Source organism: Zonotrichia albicollis, chromosome 1 (genome assembly GCF_047830755.1).
Source record: "Zonotrichia albicollis isolate bZonAlb1 chromosome 1, bZonAlb1.hap1, whole genome shotgun sequence".
Lineage (NCBI taxonomy): Eukaryota > Metazoa > Chordata > Aves > Passeriformes > Passerellidae > Zonotrichia > Zonotrichia albicollis.
In genome coordinates this window covers 122332909-122348626 of record NC_133819.1, presented here as the reverse complement: position 1 = coordinate 122348626, position 15718 = coordinate 122332909, and positions in this window count along the sequence as shown.

Below are 15718 nucleotides of genomic sequence, written 5' to 3'. Positions count from 1 at the left end.
TAACATAAGCAAATGAGTACTGGGGTTAAAAAAAAATACATGCTACCATTAGGTCAGATAAAGCAGAGGCAGATGACCACAGTCAGAAGTGCGCACATTTACCTTCTCACCCACAAGTGGAAGGATGCAGGGGCAAAAGTGAGGCTGATACAACCACAAAAAACATTTGGAATAGTGAAAGAAAGTGTTTCCTGCATAACTTACAGGAATGCAAGGCAGAAATACTCATTTCTAAACACTGTAAAAGGAGCTTAGAAAGCAAAGGTGGCTGCTGAAATCCACCTCTGCTGCCCCCAAGACACAACGTCCGCTGTGGCCTGAAGCTGGGAAGTCTCCCATGACCTGGGAGATTATCCTAATTGTTGCTTCACAGCAGCTGAGGTGGATCTGGGATGTCTCCTTTGCCTGAGATCAGTTGTGTGGCTGTAGCTGTTGTTGTGTAGCTGTTGTCACACAGAGAGGTCACACACAGAGGATGCCATGTCTGAGTCCCTCCTCCTGGCCATAGCACACCCTGAGGTGCACAATCTAATATCACTTTCTCCAGAAAGCATGAGCAAATGAACACTCACTGTTAAAACTTTCCTTAATTGTGAAATCTATAGATATGAACAGAGAGGCTAAGAAAAAACAACGTGGAATAGTGAGTGTCAGATGAGGAGAAGCTGCAAATAAAAAGCATATCTGACCCAACCAGGGGAATCAGGCAATTATGGCAGATCTTAAAGGAGGGGAGAAAATGTGTAGACATGTGTGACACTGGCTCAGAGGTCACCTGGGACCTCTGGGTTTGGGACAGCAAGGTCATAAGTGCTATTACAGATTCTTAAATTTCACTGGTGAAAGAAAAGGCAAGGCATGCTGGGGGAATTAAGGATGGAGCCAAGAGTCCACAAGGGCTGTGAGTCACAAGGGAGGATTTTCTGGTTTCCAGAAGAGATAAAAAGCATCGTCCACTTATCTGAATAACAACAACAACACAATAACAACCAATTATTCCTGAGGAACTCATAAAACATGTATTAATGACTCTAGAGTGAAACAATGGAATCCTGGATCCAGCATGCATATATTCTGATGTAAAAGACTGCTTTTTAATGTCTAAAATCCTAACTTACAAAATAGCTTTTAAATAAAGACTGAATAATTGGTAAAGAGCTTACTGTTGGATTTTGAAACAAAGCATAATACTTATCTAGGTCTGTGGACTTTTTCCTCCTAGACTTTAAGAAAAGTAAAAACTTCTAATAATAGAGGCTGAAGGAAATAAAAATGAACATCACAGAATCACAGAATGGCTGATGTAGAAAGGTGCCTCTGCAGATCATCCAGCCCAAACCCCCTGCTAAAATAGGTACAACTGGAGCAGGTTGCACGCAATCTCATCCAGGCAGCTTTTGAATATCTCCAGAGAAGGAGACCCCACAACCTCTAGATAGCCTGTTCCAGTACCCTGTCACCCTCAGAACGGCAAAGTTTTCCTCATACTGAGATAGAACTTCCTACGTTTTAGTCTGGGCCTGCTGCCCTTTGTCCTGGCCCTGGGCATCACAGAAGAGTCTGGCCATTGAGATAAATATTTGTATGCATTGGTAAGATCCCCTCTCAGTCTTCTTTCTCCAGGCTAAACAGGATCAGGTCCCTCAGCCTGTCTTCATGTCCCAGCCAACTAATCACCTTTGTAACTCTCTACTAAACCTGCTCTAGTACTTCCTTGTCCTTCTTGTACTGGGGAGCCCAGAGCTGGACACAGTACCCCAGATGCAGCCTGAATACCACACCAATGTGATGGGAATTGAGCCCTCACCCAACACAGACAACCTGCTCTGAGCCTGTTCCATGCCAGAGGTGCCTTCCAGGTCCATCTCTTTACCTGTAAGCCAGCAGAGTGGAATATGCACTTGCTCTGCTGCTTTACTCAAATGGAACTGAGATCCTTAGGGTAGTTTACTTCAGATACCCCATTTTTTGTTTGTAAGAGGTGGTTTTTGCAGTGACTTTACTGCCACATTTACCCTTCACATTGCCTAGGAATTTAGGAAATGCTTGAAGGTCCTTCTTGATTGCAGGTGGTAATCCTGGTTCCTGCCAGGGGACACACACTGGTACTTGCACCTTAGTTAAGGTACAGCATTCCCAGCCTGAAAAACTTTAGAAATGCTGGAGAAGTTTATGCAAACCTTCCAGCAAATTATGCCAGATTTCAGAGCATGTGTAGGATGTCTGGATACATTACCACCAACATTTTGCCCTGTGCTACACAATCCCCAACCAAGACCATTCTAATATGAAGAAGCAGCAGACCTGTACTTCTGCCAAAGTGTGAGTAGAGTATGAGGCTCAAAATGCCTCAACTGCCACCACTTCCATGCTAGCACAGCACTTGGCTGTCCGCTTCTATCAGCAGAATCAGGTCAGCCAGTGCAGGCAGAACCCACAGGGATGTGAAACACAATCACCAGGCACCTCCCAGATCTCTCATCTCCATTTGTGGGGTGCACTTAACAACCAGCAGCCAGGAAAACCAAACAACAGGTGCTGCAGCCTGAGTTATATATTCCAGGACAAAAATAACCTCCCAAAGCTGTGGTGGCCCCGTGGCCACCCTGAGCAATTAGAATCTTCTAATCTTCTGTAGAAACTGAGCTTCTGCCATTTGGCTTTCACTGGTTATGTGGCCTGCACTCTTTCTGCAATGCAGCCTCAGAATGTTTATAAGAATATGTATTACTGTGGTAATGGTATAAAAATAAGAAGATATTTTTCAAGATCACCTTCTACACCAGAACCAGCAAGGCAAGGCAAGGCAGTGACTGGCAAGACATGTAGCAGGTGTCACAAGTACTCCAATATGTGTGGTCTTCCCAAATTGAGGCCATATGATATTTTCTGAGAGGCTTTCAGGCTTGCAGAGCCTTGTGGATGCCCTTTCTGCAATGCCACAGCTTGCAGCTGTGGAAGTGGGGGGATGGTGAAGCTGCCTCAAAACCACCAGTGACTCTTCATTCTTCCATTCATATTTTGCTGTTAGGCTAACTAATAGCTGCTCAGAAGTAACGACCATGGCAGAAAGTCCCACAGATCATTGAAAACAAAGTTCCATTTTTACTTCAGAGAGTTTGAAATCAGCTTCCAGAGGGGGCTCAATGGGCAGCAGTCTGAAGAAGATTGAAGCATAGTCAATAAAATGGGTCAATTAAAGGAAAGCAAGTCCCAATAGAGAAGGAGAGAAAAATAGAAAACTGTTCTTCATAATTCCTAAATTAATTCAGTTGTCATTGCAGACTAAGATATGCCTTGATTTCCTTCTCTGCTATTCTGACCCTGAACAAGGCTCCAGGTTGTTCAAAGTTTCCCTTGGCCCAGCACAGAGCAGTGACACACATCACAGAGCCTTGCTCTCCTCACAGGGAATTTCAGACAATAATGTTCACCACAGAAGGTTAAAGCAGGCTCATGGAACCCAATTCACCCTTTGTGCAGGTGCAGCAGGGCTGGGTAAGCAATCAGCTGACTGTGGACTGAGCTGGTGACAGGGCTGTCAGGCTTCTTCCCACCCTGCTGCATCAGCCCAGTGCAGGATGGAGAGCCCTTGGTAACTGTGGAAGCTGACCCTTAATAAATTGTCCTCTCTTTTGTAAATTTATCCTGATCACACATTTGCCTGCTGGGGCTGTGCATAACCTGGCCAAACATAAGCTATCTGTAGCCAGTTCCCCCCACACACCAGTTTGGTGGGGCAATCTCTGGGAGCAGTTAAAACCAGTTTAATTATTTTTCTATTGCTGTGGCTGAAAACCATAGCTATTTTTTATTTCCTAGCCATGACAGAATTTGTGTTTGCTATTTTGTTTTCCTTTTTCCCATTAAAAAAAGATTGGTCTCTTTATATAAAGATTTCACCAAATGCAATAAAAGTTCCCCTTATTATAACCCACATAAGACAATATCACTAACCCTGGGATGCTCTTCTTCCTGCCTCAATTCAGTAGAAATGTAAATTGGATATCTGACAGACAAGGCAGTAGGATTAGACTCTTACTTCCTGTGAAAAATGAAGAATTAAATCTGGATTTCAGTCAATCAGCACGCACAGATTGTATGGTTGGCTCTAACCAGTGAAAATTTAGCAGCCTGAAAGATGCCTCTCTGTACAGCCTGAGGAAGGTGACATTGCTCAGTTTGTACTCCCCTCCCCAAAAAAAAGAGTGAAGATCCAAAGATAGGGCACAAGGCCAGCTCTCTGGAGCGCTGTCTTAAGCCTTTGCTGCTCCAGCCAATGTTTTAGCATGATTGTATCAGGGAAACCAGATAAAGAAAACTCTTTTGTTCCTCCTGCCAGCTCTCAGTTAACCTCTGAGCCCTCTGGATTAGCAATATAGTGAGGATGTGTGCCTTGTACATTTTTTGCTGACTTCCAAGTTGCTCTGTAATTCTTCTTTCTGGGAAAGTGAGCAGTGAGGACTGGCTTAAGGGGAATTTCAGCTTGATGGATGTGGGAGGTTTACATGTTTGGAAAGAAATGTCCTCATTTTCTTCTGATTACTCTTTGTATACATGCCCAGAGATGTGGCTACAGGCCCACTTAGAGCTAATGAATGAATACATTTGAGGCTTTGGGTGTTTTTAGGGCAAAATTAACCTACTCAAACCCTCACTACAGAGTTGTAGCACCAAGAGGTTTGCTAGACACACTTTTTGTAGCAAAAGCAGCATGGAAGAGCTGGAGTTTTCCCTCCTCATTGCCATCTCCAAGTCCTGACATTCGTATTAGATTCAGAGGAGAGTGTCAGCATTAGCAAACCAGCTGCCAGGAGCCATCAGTGGCTCTGCCTGGCATCCTTTCCTTCTTTCTTCCTGGGCCTCTCCATCTGCCCTCTGAGCAATGCTCATTCACTGCAGGACATCAGCCCTGCTGTTCCCTCTCCCCTGCCCTGAAGGACACTGTCCTTAAGTGTGACACCCTGCCCCTCTTCTGCCTTCATCAGAGAGCCCAGGGAGCAATTAAAATGCTGTTCTAAATCATAGTTATTAGCCAAGTGACTCATCTTACAGCACTGAGAAGGAATCTCCAATCTCAGGAGTGCTGGGTGTCTCTTACAGAGAGGGCTGGGGTGTTGATGAGTCTTTATGGTATCCTTATCTTGCATTTCCAACAGCAAAATCCAACCTGTGTTTTAGTCATGCTGTTTATATATCTAATCAAAGTGGGTCAGGAAACGTGGAAGACAGCACCAGGGCTGCCTGAGAAACATAATATTTGTCAGAGAGCATTAACTCAGCCTCCCTCTTTCAGGGAATGATAGATGAAGTGTGCCTGAAACTCTGTTTAGATTATGTGAAGTAATGCACTGGTGGTTACATTCATCCTAGCAAATCATTTTCACTCACTTGAGCTGCCTTGTAGAATTTTCCAATAACACTTTAAGCAGCCTTAAACAAAATGAAGTCCTCACAGGTCACTCATGTGGGAGCTCCTCCTGGTGCCCACTTGCACACAGACAGGTTCAGAGGGCTCTGCACCTAAAATAGAAGTGGGTCCCAGGCTAAAACCTGCATCAGCATCAGCGCCAAAGTTTGAGAGGTGCCAGGGCTGGTGTGCATGTCCACTGCACAGTATTTTATCTGGTTCAAGCAACAGAAAGACTGACATTAAAGAAACCATAGCAGCTCTTTACAAAAGGATAAGGTGACCTTCATGAAGGCTCTGAGAACTCTCTGAATGCCTGTGGTCACCTGTGTCAGGGCAGCTCCCCTCTCCCTGCTGGGAGTTGTTCCTCCCCTTAGTGGCATCATTCTCAGGTAATAAATAGTGTGGGGGTATTTCTGAGCCCCTCTGTTCAGGGACCATGCCCTTCAGGCGGCCCTGCCAGTGATCCAGCTCCATGAGCTCTTGGAGAGGAGGAACAAGCCAACCTGATAGTGCAGGGAGCCCATGCCAGGTCATACACCATTCACACAGCCAGCCTCGAGACCTATTCCTGCTTCTCCATAAGAATAAGTGAAGGGGTTGCTCTAAAACTCAGAACATCCCTTACTGAAGCCCTGGAAATCTTACTAGAGATAATTATGGCTTGCTCAATTTAATAATTACAGAGGGATATATTTCATTTGCACTCAGTGCCAGTTCTAAGATGTAGAGAATGTACTTGTTCAAGTTTAATATTTTTTAGGGAGGAGCGCTATAATTTTCAGGGGAGGAATGCAATTAGATGAAGCCTAACAAAGTTTCTGCTAGCCTGCATATTTTTAAAGCGTTTTGCCTTCATCTTTTTTTAAAAGAAAACTTTGTTGATATCAGCTCCTGCTTTGATACGTGCTGTGGCCCCAGAAATTAAGAATTCTGGGGATTAACTAAAAAGTCCCATTTAAGACTTTTCAGAAAATACTTTGAACGAGAGGGGGAAACCACTTCAGTCAGCTGCTTCTGTGCATGTCTTTTTGTGCTATGAAATATGACTTCAAAGAAAACCCTTCTCTTTCCATTTCAAGGTCTTTTTGTAAGGCAAGGAAGATAGGCAACCAGAGCTGGAATGCTGCCACTGGGAGATTTATTGGAAGTCTTGAAGGGCTCAGTGGACTGGGAAGGTAATTTTTGTATCCTACTGCACTCAAGACTGATTTAATTTTGTGTCAGTTCTGGAACTGCAACCAGAATATGAGCTGTGAGTTTATAAATTGCTCCTCCGAGAGCCTGACCTTGCAGGGGAGGAGACTCTAGAAGGAGTTAGAAGATAAAGAGATCTTGCACAGCCAACCAAACACATTTCACTGGGTCAGTGGACCTCTTGCTTGTGCCTCATTTCACCCTCAAGCTCTCTGGCTTTGACAGGATGCCAATCTCCTTGACAGCATCCATGCTGCAAGGGTTCCACTGTCCATCAGGGTACATCTGACATAGAGATCAGATTTTTTTGAACAGAGGACACTACTACTGCAACAAACAACCATCATTATATAGGAGTATTATAATAATATCCTATATAACAATCATTATTAGGAGTAATATTTATCTTATTATTGTAATATGTATAAATCTTTAACTGAAGTGGAATTTCAAAGCAAATATTTAAGGACAGAATATTTAATTCAAATAGGAGTAAAAAAAAGTTAATTGGTTGATTAGATTTGAGAATATTGTCTAAAGAAGAACATCAGGAGTTCCATCACATGAGTGATTTAAAAATATATTAGACAAAGCTTTTGGGAATGCATTTCAAAAAGCAGTATCTTTTGGCCAAAATTAAAGAGAGCATTACCTAATAGCACTGTAGGATTTTTTTGTTGTTGTTGGTCAGTTCCAGCTCAAAAGTCTATGATTCAAGTTATGAAAAGTGTAAAATCTATGAAGTCCCATTGGAAGCTAAGCTTCATTTCCAAAGAAAATTTTATTAGAATAAAGTGTGCTCTCTTGGCATTAAATCATTGCTCTTCATAAGATATGATGCACAGGGTGACTGCCTTTGAAAATAACTTCAATAACCTGGCATTAATATAAATTCTACACTATAGTTGCCACAAGTTTTGATTTCTGCACAACTGATCTTCTCCAAAACAAGCAGAGTGGAGTTTAAATAACTCAACACATATTAAAATAAAACAGTCCTATTGTAGACATGGTATGAGTACCATGACATGGCAGAGCCTCCACGTGGTGGATAAGTGACACAGGACAGGGACCATCAGCAGCAGTCCCTGAGCTGTGGCTGGCTCACTGCTGCTGAATCCTATCATGGTTTCCATCCTATATTTTTGCCAAAAGAAAGCTAATTTATGCTACAAATGTTGCCTGAATATCAACTTACTGTGTAAGCACTCATTGGTGCACCAGGAGTGCTGTGCAATCAGTAATGGAAAGCCAAGTGATCTATAAACTATGCTGGTGAGATAGAAAAAACCAAAATCCCCCTGCTCCATATCAAATCAACAAAGCCTTTCTATATTATATACAGTTCATTTATAAGTGTCATGTGTGATTAGCAGTGGTGGAGCTGTTAGGGAAATACATTTTCTGCCTTTGTATTTGCTGCCTTGTCCATTTCAGCAGTCATTTCACAGTTTTATCTTTTGAAGGAGTTATCTCAAGACCAGGTGGGAGGGAGGCCATCTATTACCTTCTGATTCCCCCACATCTTGTTCATTTACCACTGTGAACCAGAAGCAAAGAGTGATTGGCACAAAGTTTTCCAGGGAGAAGTGTCTCCAGCCTTGAGATATGTCACCAAAATGGGAAATTCCCTAGAGAAATGAGAGAAAATTCAGTACACTCATCATATTCTACATCTTTATGGGGTCACCAGATTCTGTACATCTGTGACTATAGAAATGTGCTATTCTGCCATACTATCCTTCCTCTTTCCATTCTCCTTTTCTTTTTATTTTTGTGTTCTCTTATTGTTCCATCACTTTTGAGATTTTTGGGTGGAGGAAGGGGTGGGTTATTCTTGTAGCTGATGGATTGCAGCACTGATGCAAGAGTCTGTTGCCATCCAGAGCACTGTGCAAATCCCATGCGAGATAATCTATCTGATATCATCTTGGGATCCTTTGAATTCATTTACTTTATTCCCAGTGGCATTGGGAAGTCCAAGTCATGCAACATGCTGTGGAAAATATCTGACACAGTGGTTGGTTGACTTTAGCTGTTACTAGCAGTGGAAATAGCAAATGGAAATTACACATATTTTTGCCTCAGATGGGGCTGAGTGCCAAGCTTCTCACAGTCATAATGTGATCATAGCGCTGCACTTGATTGTGGTGACATTTTCTATTTCATATTCAGAAGAGTGTAGAAGACAGTAGAACTCAAAAGACCACTATTTAATTCCCTTTAAATTGGAAGCTGACCTTTCAAGTGTTCAGCAGGACTAAATGAACCCCTAACTGAAAAACACACTCAAAAAAGCAAATGCTGCAAACAAGAATCCTTAAATAAAGTTTCTGTTATGTGCAGGCCTGTGTTTGCTAAACATACCTGTTCTAGCTGAGAACTGCAGAGGGGCCACTGAAAACTGTGTAGGGACCAAGTCAAAGGAGATGACACAAAGCCTAAAGCTTTATTGTTACAGCTGAGTTATCCATGCCATTTTTCTTGGCTGGAGACAAGCTCACTTCCTGATCAAGTTAAACAGAATCTGTCAAATCTCCACAGAGGGCTGAGATCCACCCCCATTTAGGATCCAGGCTTTTGTTTCCATGATAAGTATTTAATTCTAGGTGCTGACTTTGCAGGTGTCTTCTCATTTGAGAGTGTTATGTGCTCATGTTATGAATGAAGAAAATAAAATTACAAAAGAAATATCAGAGAAAGAAACATGACATCACCTGATGCACATTTAGCATTTCCCCCATACTCCATCCACTTTTGCATCATCTCTAAGAGATCAAGAGATGCAAGCAGCTCGGAAAGGCCATGTCTGTCCAGGCAGAGGTTACCTCCATTAGGACCCTTCAGGAGACAGTTGTGAGTCACCTGCAGAGGACACCAGAGGCCCAAACTATAAGTACACATGATTCTGGTGAGGTGGAGCTACATCTCTAAGGCTTCAAGTGTTGATTGTCCCTGCTGAGAACACCCCATGTGCTCAAAAAAAAAAAAAAAAAAACAGAATAAACAAACCAAAACACTGCCCTATTCATTTGAGAGAAAGGTGAGGGGCAGAGAGGAAAAACACTACTGTCAAGCTCATTCTCCCCTCAATGTGGTTTATCAATACATGAGAAAATTGCCAACAGGATTTAAAAGCTGTTGCATTGCAACAGCTTTAAGGATATTTTTGTGGATGCTCGGTGTTCAGATACTTCCTTTTGGTGAGATTATTAATGACATATTCTAAATGAAAGTGTCAGGCACAAATTTAGGTTGGAAAAATGTTGTCTTTGCTCAGTGTGTAGAGCTCTGAAGCATTGCAGAAAATTGTCTATGTTTGGCAGCCAAATGAAATCTCCAGGCTGTGTCTGCACTGGCTGTCTGTGCACAACACTGATGTCTCCTTTCTGCCTGCCCATACTCAGGCTTATTCCACAAAAAGTGAAATATTTTTCCACTGTCTACCTACAGTGTCTGCTCCTGGCACATTGTCAAAGTAGTAGCTGCTGCCTACTCAGCTCTGCAAATATGTGTCTCTTTTGAAAAAGGCTGCTGCAATTGCAATATTAGCTGGACTGTCAACATGAAAGCTGAATTAACACTTCCATTAATACTTAGACCTGTCATGCCCAAGAGAAAGCTCTGAGATAACATGTTTGTCATGGTTTTGTATGCAGCAAAATCAAAAATCATGGTGTTTAAACTGAGACATAGATTGATGTTAGGTAAGCGTCGTCTCCCATCATGGTTTTGTGCCTGAATGGAAGCTCAGCAAACAGAAAACCTTTGTAGAAGTGGCTCTGATGGGTATCATTAGACATTGGCTGGCACTGATTTTACTAACCTTGCATATCTGCCCTTTATTTTCTGATGTGTTTTTGGAGAGATATACCTCTTGGGATATTGCATGTTTATAATAGGTAGCAGCATTGAGGAATTCTCTATGGACTGGCAGCTCACCAAGGCTTATGCAGAGATAAACATATTGAAATACAACTACTTCTGTGGCCACAGACTGAAAGATCTTTTCCATTTTTATTCTTAACTTCTCACATTTTGATTCATGTGCTGTGTCTCTTGTGTGAGCAATTTGCAATGTGGGGTTATGCATGCAAAGAAGAAGAAACCTGTCTTACAGCATTTTATGGAAGAACAAAACAGCTTGTCATTTTGTTATTATGGGTCTCCCAATTAACTAGCTACTTAATGTTTCTCTTTTGCCTCCCCCAATCTAATTTCTCAGGTGTAACCTGGGATGTTTGACAAAAAGTATGTTCTGGAAAGAAAAGAAAAAAATATACCCATGCTATAAAGTCCTTGAAAAATCTTTGTTTTGGCTCTGTGGCATTACTGTTTCAGTTTTCACATACATATTTTTCTTCCCAAAATGAGCAAAAATGTTAAATGATATTCTGGTTGGTTTTCCCTCTTGGCAGTTACCAGGAACTTTCACAAGTGGTTCTGATAAGTATTAAGTATTTTTGTTAAAATGAATCATGTCAACTAGCTAAAGAATGAAAAAGCAAACTTAAATAAATATTTTGGGCAAAGAAGGGGAAACATTTTGAAAATCCTGCTTGTATTTTCCTGGTATCTGATCTTTTATTATTTGTCTGTGAGCAAGCTGAAAATCTTTTAGCTGCTTCTAGCTGAATTCTATTTTGCTTTACCACTCTTCCCAGCTGTTTATTAAAAACTACAAGTGATCCTTGGATATTTTGCTAAACTGTTATTCAGTCAGAAGATGAAAAGTCTGAGGAATGCCATGGGATTATTGTAACAGTATAATTAGCTGCAGACAGCTCTCTTCTCAGCAGCTTTGAAAAGCTCTTCTATCCATCTCACTTACCCACATAATTAATTAAACACAGCTGCAGACTAGAACAACTGTTGCAAACAAAAAAGAAGTGTTTTCCATTTGCTTTTCCTGCTCACTTCTAGGCAGCAGGAGCAGAGGAAGCCGTGTAGGAGCAGTGAGGACAATTAGGGACCGTGTGCTTTTCTCCATCGCCTCAAATCCTGTTATGGAGGAGAGAGGTGCAAAAGCATCTGTGGAGCACAGCTGTTGCTGTGGCCAATTCATGCCTGAAGCAGGGGCAAATCTTTTAAAATCACGTGAGTGTGTCCTGGAAATGACCCAAGGAGGAAAAGCCCTGAGCATCCTTGCCAAAACTCCCGTGTCGTGTCTTTTTTACACGGTGTTAGAAATAAAGTACATAAGTGAGAAAAATTGAATAACTGAAGCAGTCTGAGTGTGGAAGGGAACTGGCAGGAAGCTGGAGCAGGTGATTTTAATGCTTTTGAGTGTTCCTGGAAGCCAGCAGTGCTAAAAAAATGTAATACTGGAAATAGTGCTGTCTCTTCAACTGTTATATGTAGCAAGCTTGAAGGTGCAGGGGTCTTACAAGGAAAGTTTTTGGGATAACTAAAATAATCCACGGTAGAATGTGACTATGGAAAGGTGTATTTTGTGTCCAAGAAGTGATCTATGAGGACAAATTACTGAATATTGTACATTCAGTTATATGAGTGTATAACTCTTATTGCATATAAGAGTTGTACAATAAAAGTATCATGAAATATGAACAGTAAAGCTGAGATAACAGGCACGCTGAGCAATACATGGCAGCTCTTTTATTCCTTCTTTTTAATGGCATCTACCTGCCAAACATAGCAAAGACTGCAAAGACAGCTTAACTGTACCATCAACAGTAGCCAGTGTTACCTGGTTCCTACAACAAGAAGCAGCTGTGGTTGTAAAGACTTGAAGAGTGAATGATATTGCATCTTTGTGGTTTTTCATGCATTTGGTGCTTTCCTAACAGAAAATTTAGAGAAGGGCAAGAAGCAAGCATTAGTTTTTCCAATGGCATCTCAGGATGCCCACGTGGTGTCACAGCCTTTGCTGTTTCACAATTACAAATGGCCTACTGCTGCACAAAGTATTTATGACCTGTTTGATTGCTTTTCCACAAAATGCCAACACTGTCAAGAGCTAAGGAAGCCCTATATCCAGGGTTTAGCTTTTTATTTGTATTTGCAGTGTATTCAATGGCAGTGATTCTAGTTTAAAATGAAAAAGGGATTTGTCCTGGAAGAGGAAAAAATTTATCCTGACAGGCACAGGTTTTGCAATGTGTGGAATTTCATCATCCATGTACCATCCAGCTTTCATTACACTCTCCATGATGGTGGAAGTCCTGCCTGCTTGCCCTGAATGAGTCAGGGACTATAATGAGGTTTCCAGAGGCATGGCTAGAGCCTACAGCTCTTTCCAGACACATCTGAAGATATTTTAAGGGCATTCTAGACACAAATATACTTGTCATGAGTTCTTGTGCAGACATGAGGATGAGAGATGCAATTCAAAAATCAGTATTTGAAAGTACATGTGTAGGCTCTAAATAAGTACTTGAGAGGCTTTTGCAAATTTTTATTTGTGAATCATTGAATGGATTGCACTGGAAGATATCTTGATGACCCTCAGTTCCAACCTTCCTGCCATGGGCATGGTCACATTTCATTAAACCAGGTTGTTCAAAGCCCCACACAGCCTGGCCTTGGCCACTTCCAGGAATGGAGGATCCAGAACTTGTTTCCTACATGAGGCGTACAGAAGACTTGCCTCATTTCTCCTAACTGGCAAACAGCACTTTAGAAACCACAGTGTTTTTCACTGGTGAACTAAAGCTACTGTGAATGAGATATTTGAGAGGTAAAGCTGGAAACGAAGTGTAGGACTGGCTGCCCTTATATTGCATATTACTAGTGGTACTGAGTAGCATTGTCTCACAGGAGAGGCTCAGAAACCACAAAATTAGTTAATAAAGAGATTAAAATGCAAAAACAGGCCAAAACCCAAATGGCACCCCTTAGTGTGCTTCTTCAGGGAAGGAGGAATTCTCCAAATAATGTATTATCAATAGGTAGCTGGTACTCAAATTACACAGTTCTGGATTTCCCACAGGAAACAGGAGGGAAGAATGCCCACTGCAGGAAACCATCTCCCTTCCCAAGGTCCTGCAGTGGTGTAGCTAGTGGGATCCCAAAGCTCTGCTCTTTCCAGTCCTTGAGCTCTGACAAAAATGGGGGTGGGATAATTTCCAGACTCCTCAGAGCACACATCCTGAATTTTTTTCAGACCTTCTTTAGCCAGTGTTGATGGTTTATGCTATTCCCCCTTGCTCTAAGTTAAAAAGCAGGCTGTATCTGATCTTCAGTGATTTCCACTGTTACAGTGTCATTTATGGCCTCTCTACACATATAATGTGCACAGTGCCCTCCTTACAGGATGTGGTAATAGACACTCAGCTATCTCCTTACAGTGATTCTCCCCAGGCTAGTTAATAAAGCCATGCTCTGGAGGCTGAGGATGGAACTCCACTTCTCTCTGTCCAGCATCCCTCATGTTCCTCCTTTACTGGTGTTTAACTGCACTATGTTTTACATGAAGGCCCCTATTCCATTTCTTTCCTCCAAGTCTGTACCTTTGATTAAAAGCCAGCGTTTCTTTTCCAGTGTCCCACACGTGCTGCTTGGATGGCAGTGCCTCTGACAGGGACCCTTATTGCACCTTCGCAATGCACCAGCAGGACACTGAGGGCATCCCTCATTGTGATTCTCACCATCTGGAAAATTTCACTCCCACTGCAGGCTGGGTGCCTTGGTCTCCTGCCCCCATGTTTTATCCTGAGTCAGGCTGAGTACTATGACAGGGAATTATCAGTAGTCACAGTGCACAGCCATGGCACAACTCCTCAGGAAAACTTCTCTGTCAGCCCTTCCTGCTTCAGTCTCTGCCACCAGGCAGAGAGCAAATGGAAAGTAAATAATCTGTGTGTCACACATTTACAGGTAAAGTGGTGATGAATGTGTCACTGCCAGTGCTTTTCCACTTCCTCCCATAGAAATCAGGTAACCTGATCTGTAACTCCAAAGTGAGGAACCCCAAGGACTGAAATCCAAGTATTGACTTGTCAAATGGATATTCCAGCATCAGTGCAAGGTCCTGTTGGTGCTGATGTTACTCTGTTTTCCTGAGTAGGCCTTTGGAGATCTCTGATTCTGCAGCAGTGGCAGTGGGCACGTTCTGGCATTCAGCATCCTGCTGAGGCTAGCAGATAGAGCAGAGGTTACAGCAGGTTTTCTAAGCTGAAGGGGGTCTCAGATCATCTACCCTGCCCACATAGGCTGTAAAATGTGAGTTGTAAACAGCTCTCATTCTAGCTTGATCCTAAAGTCAAAGAAAGAAAAGGACTTAAACCTGGAATGCACACTGTGTGATGACTGCTTTGGTTATAAACACATTCAGAATTCAGTGAATTCAGAAAACATTACCCATTAATCAGGTGCAGGAGATTCAGCTCAAATATGCCTCTAAACCACTTTATTTGGCTTCATTCAAATATCTTGAAAAAATAAATAAAGCTAAGTATAAATGTATCTCAATTTCTAGCTCTGTACTTACTCTTTATGCCAGTTTTTATTTGCAGTGAAGGGAAAGAGATAAAATATTGGGGTGGATCCTCACTGCCTTAGTCACCACATTCTGAATGAATCCATTTTCTACTGCATACCTGCTTAGTTGCAAGTATTTCTTAGAATTTGATCTTTGCTCTCTACCAGACTGTGGAGAGGCATATTAAAAATAGGGATCACATACAGTTTTTAGAAAGTTTGATACAAATTTTTCAGCTTGTGTTGCATTCTTTTAAACATGCCCACTAGTTTTTCCTGTATTTTTTTCTGTATTAACGTACTTAAGATTCTGTTTGCTCTTCAAGAGCATCTTGAGGTCTCAAGAGTTTGCATTACCTATGATGCATTGTTTGGCAGACAGACTATGGGCACAAACTTTTAACAAGTTAGAAAAAGGATAGGTAAGAAATGAAAAAAGAAGATGTACTATCCCAGAATTTTAAAGTGTCAAACAGAAACACAGGGAAATCAGACACCTGTCCAAAACCACCCAGGAAGTGTGGCAGAATCAGAAATTAAATCCAGGTCTTCCCCATTCAGATCTAGAAACTTGTGAGCAGGCTGACTACCATAGCATATACCATAGAATATAAGATTTTATTCTGGACAACCTCTACCAATGCTGAACATTGCACAAGTCCCAGCTGACAC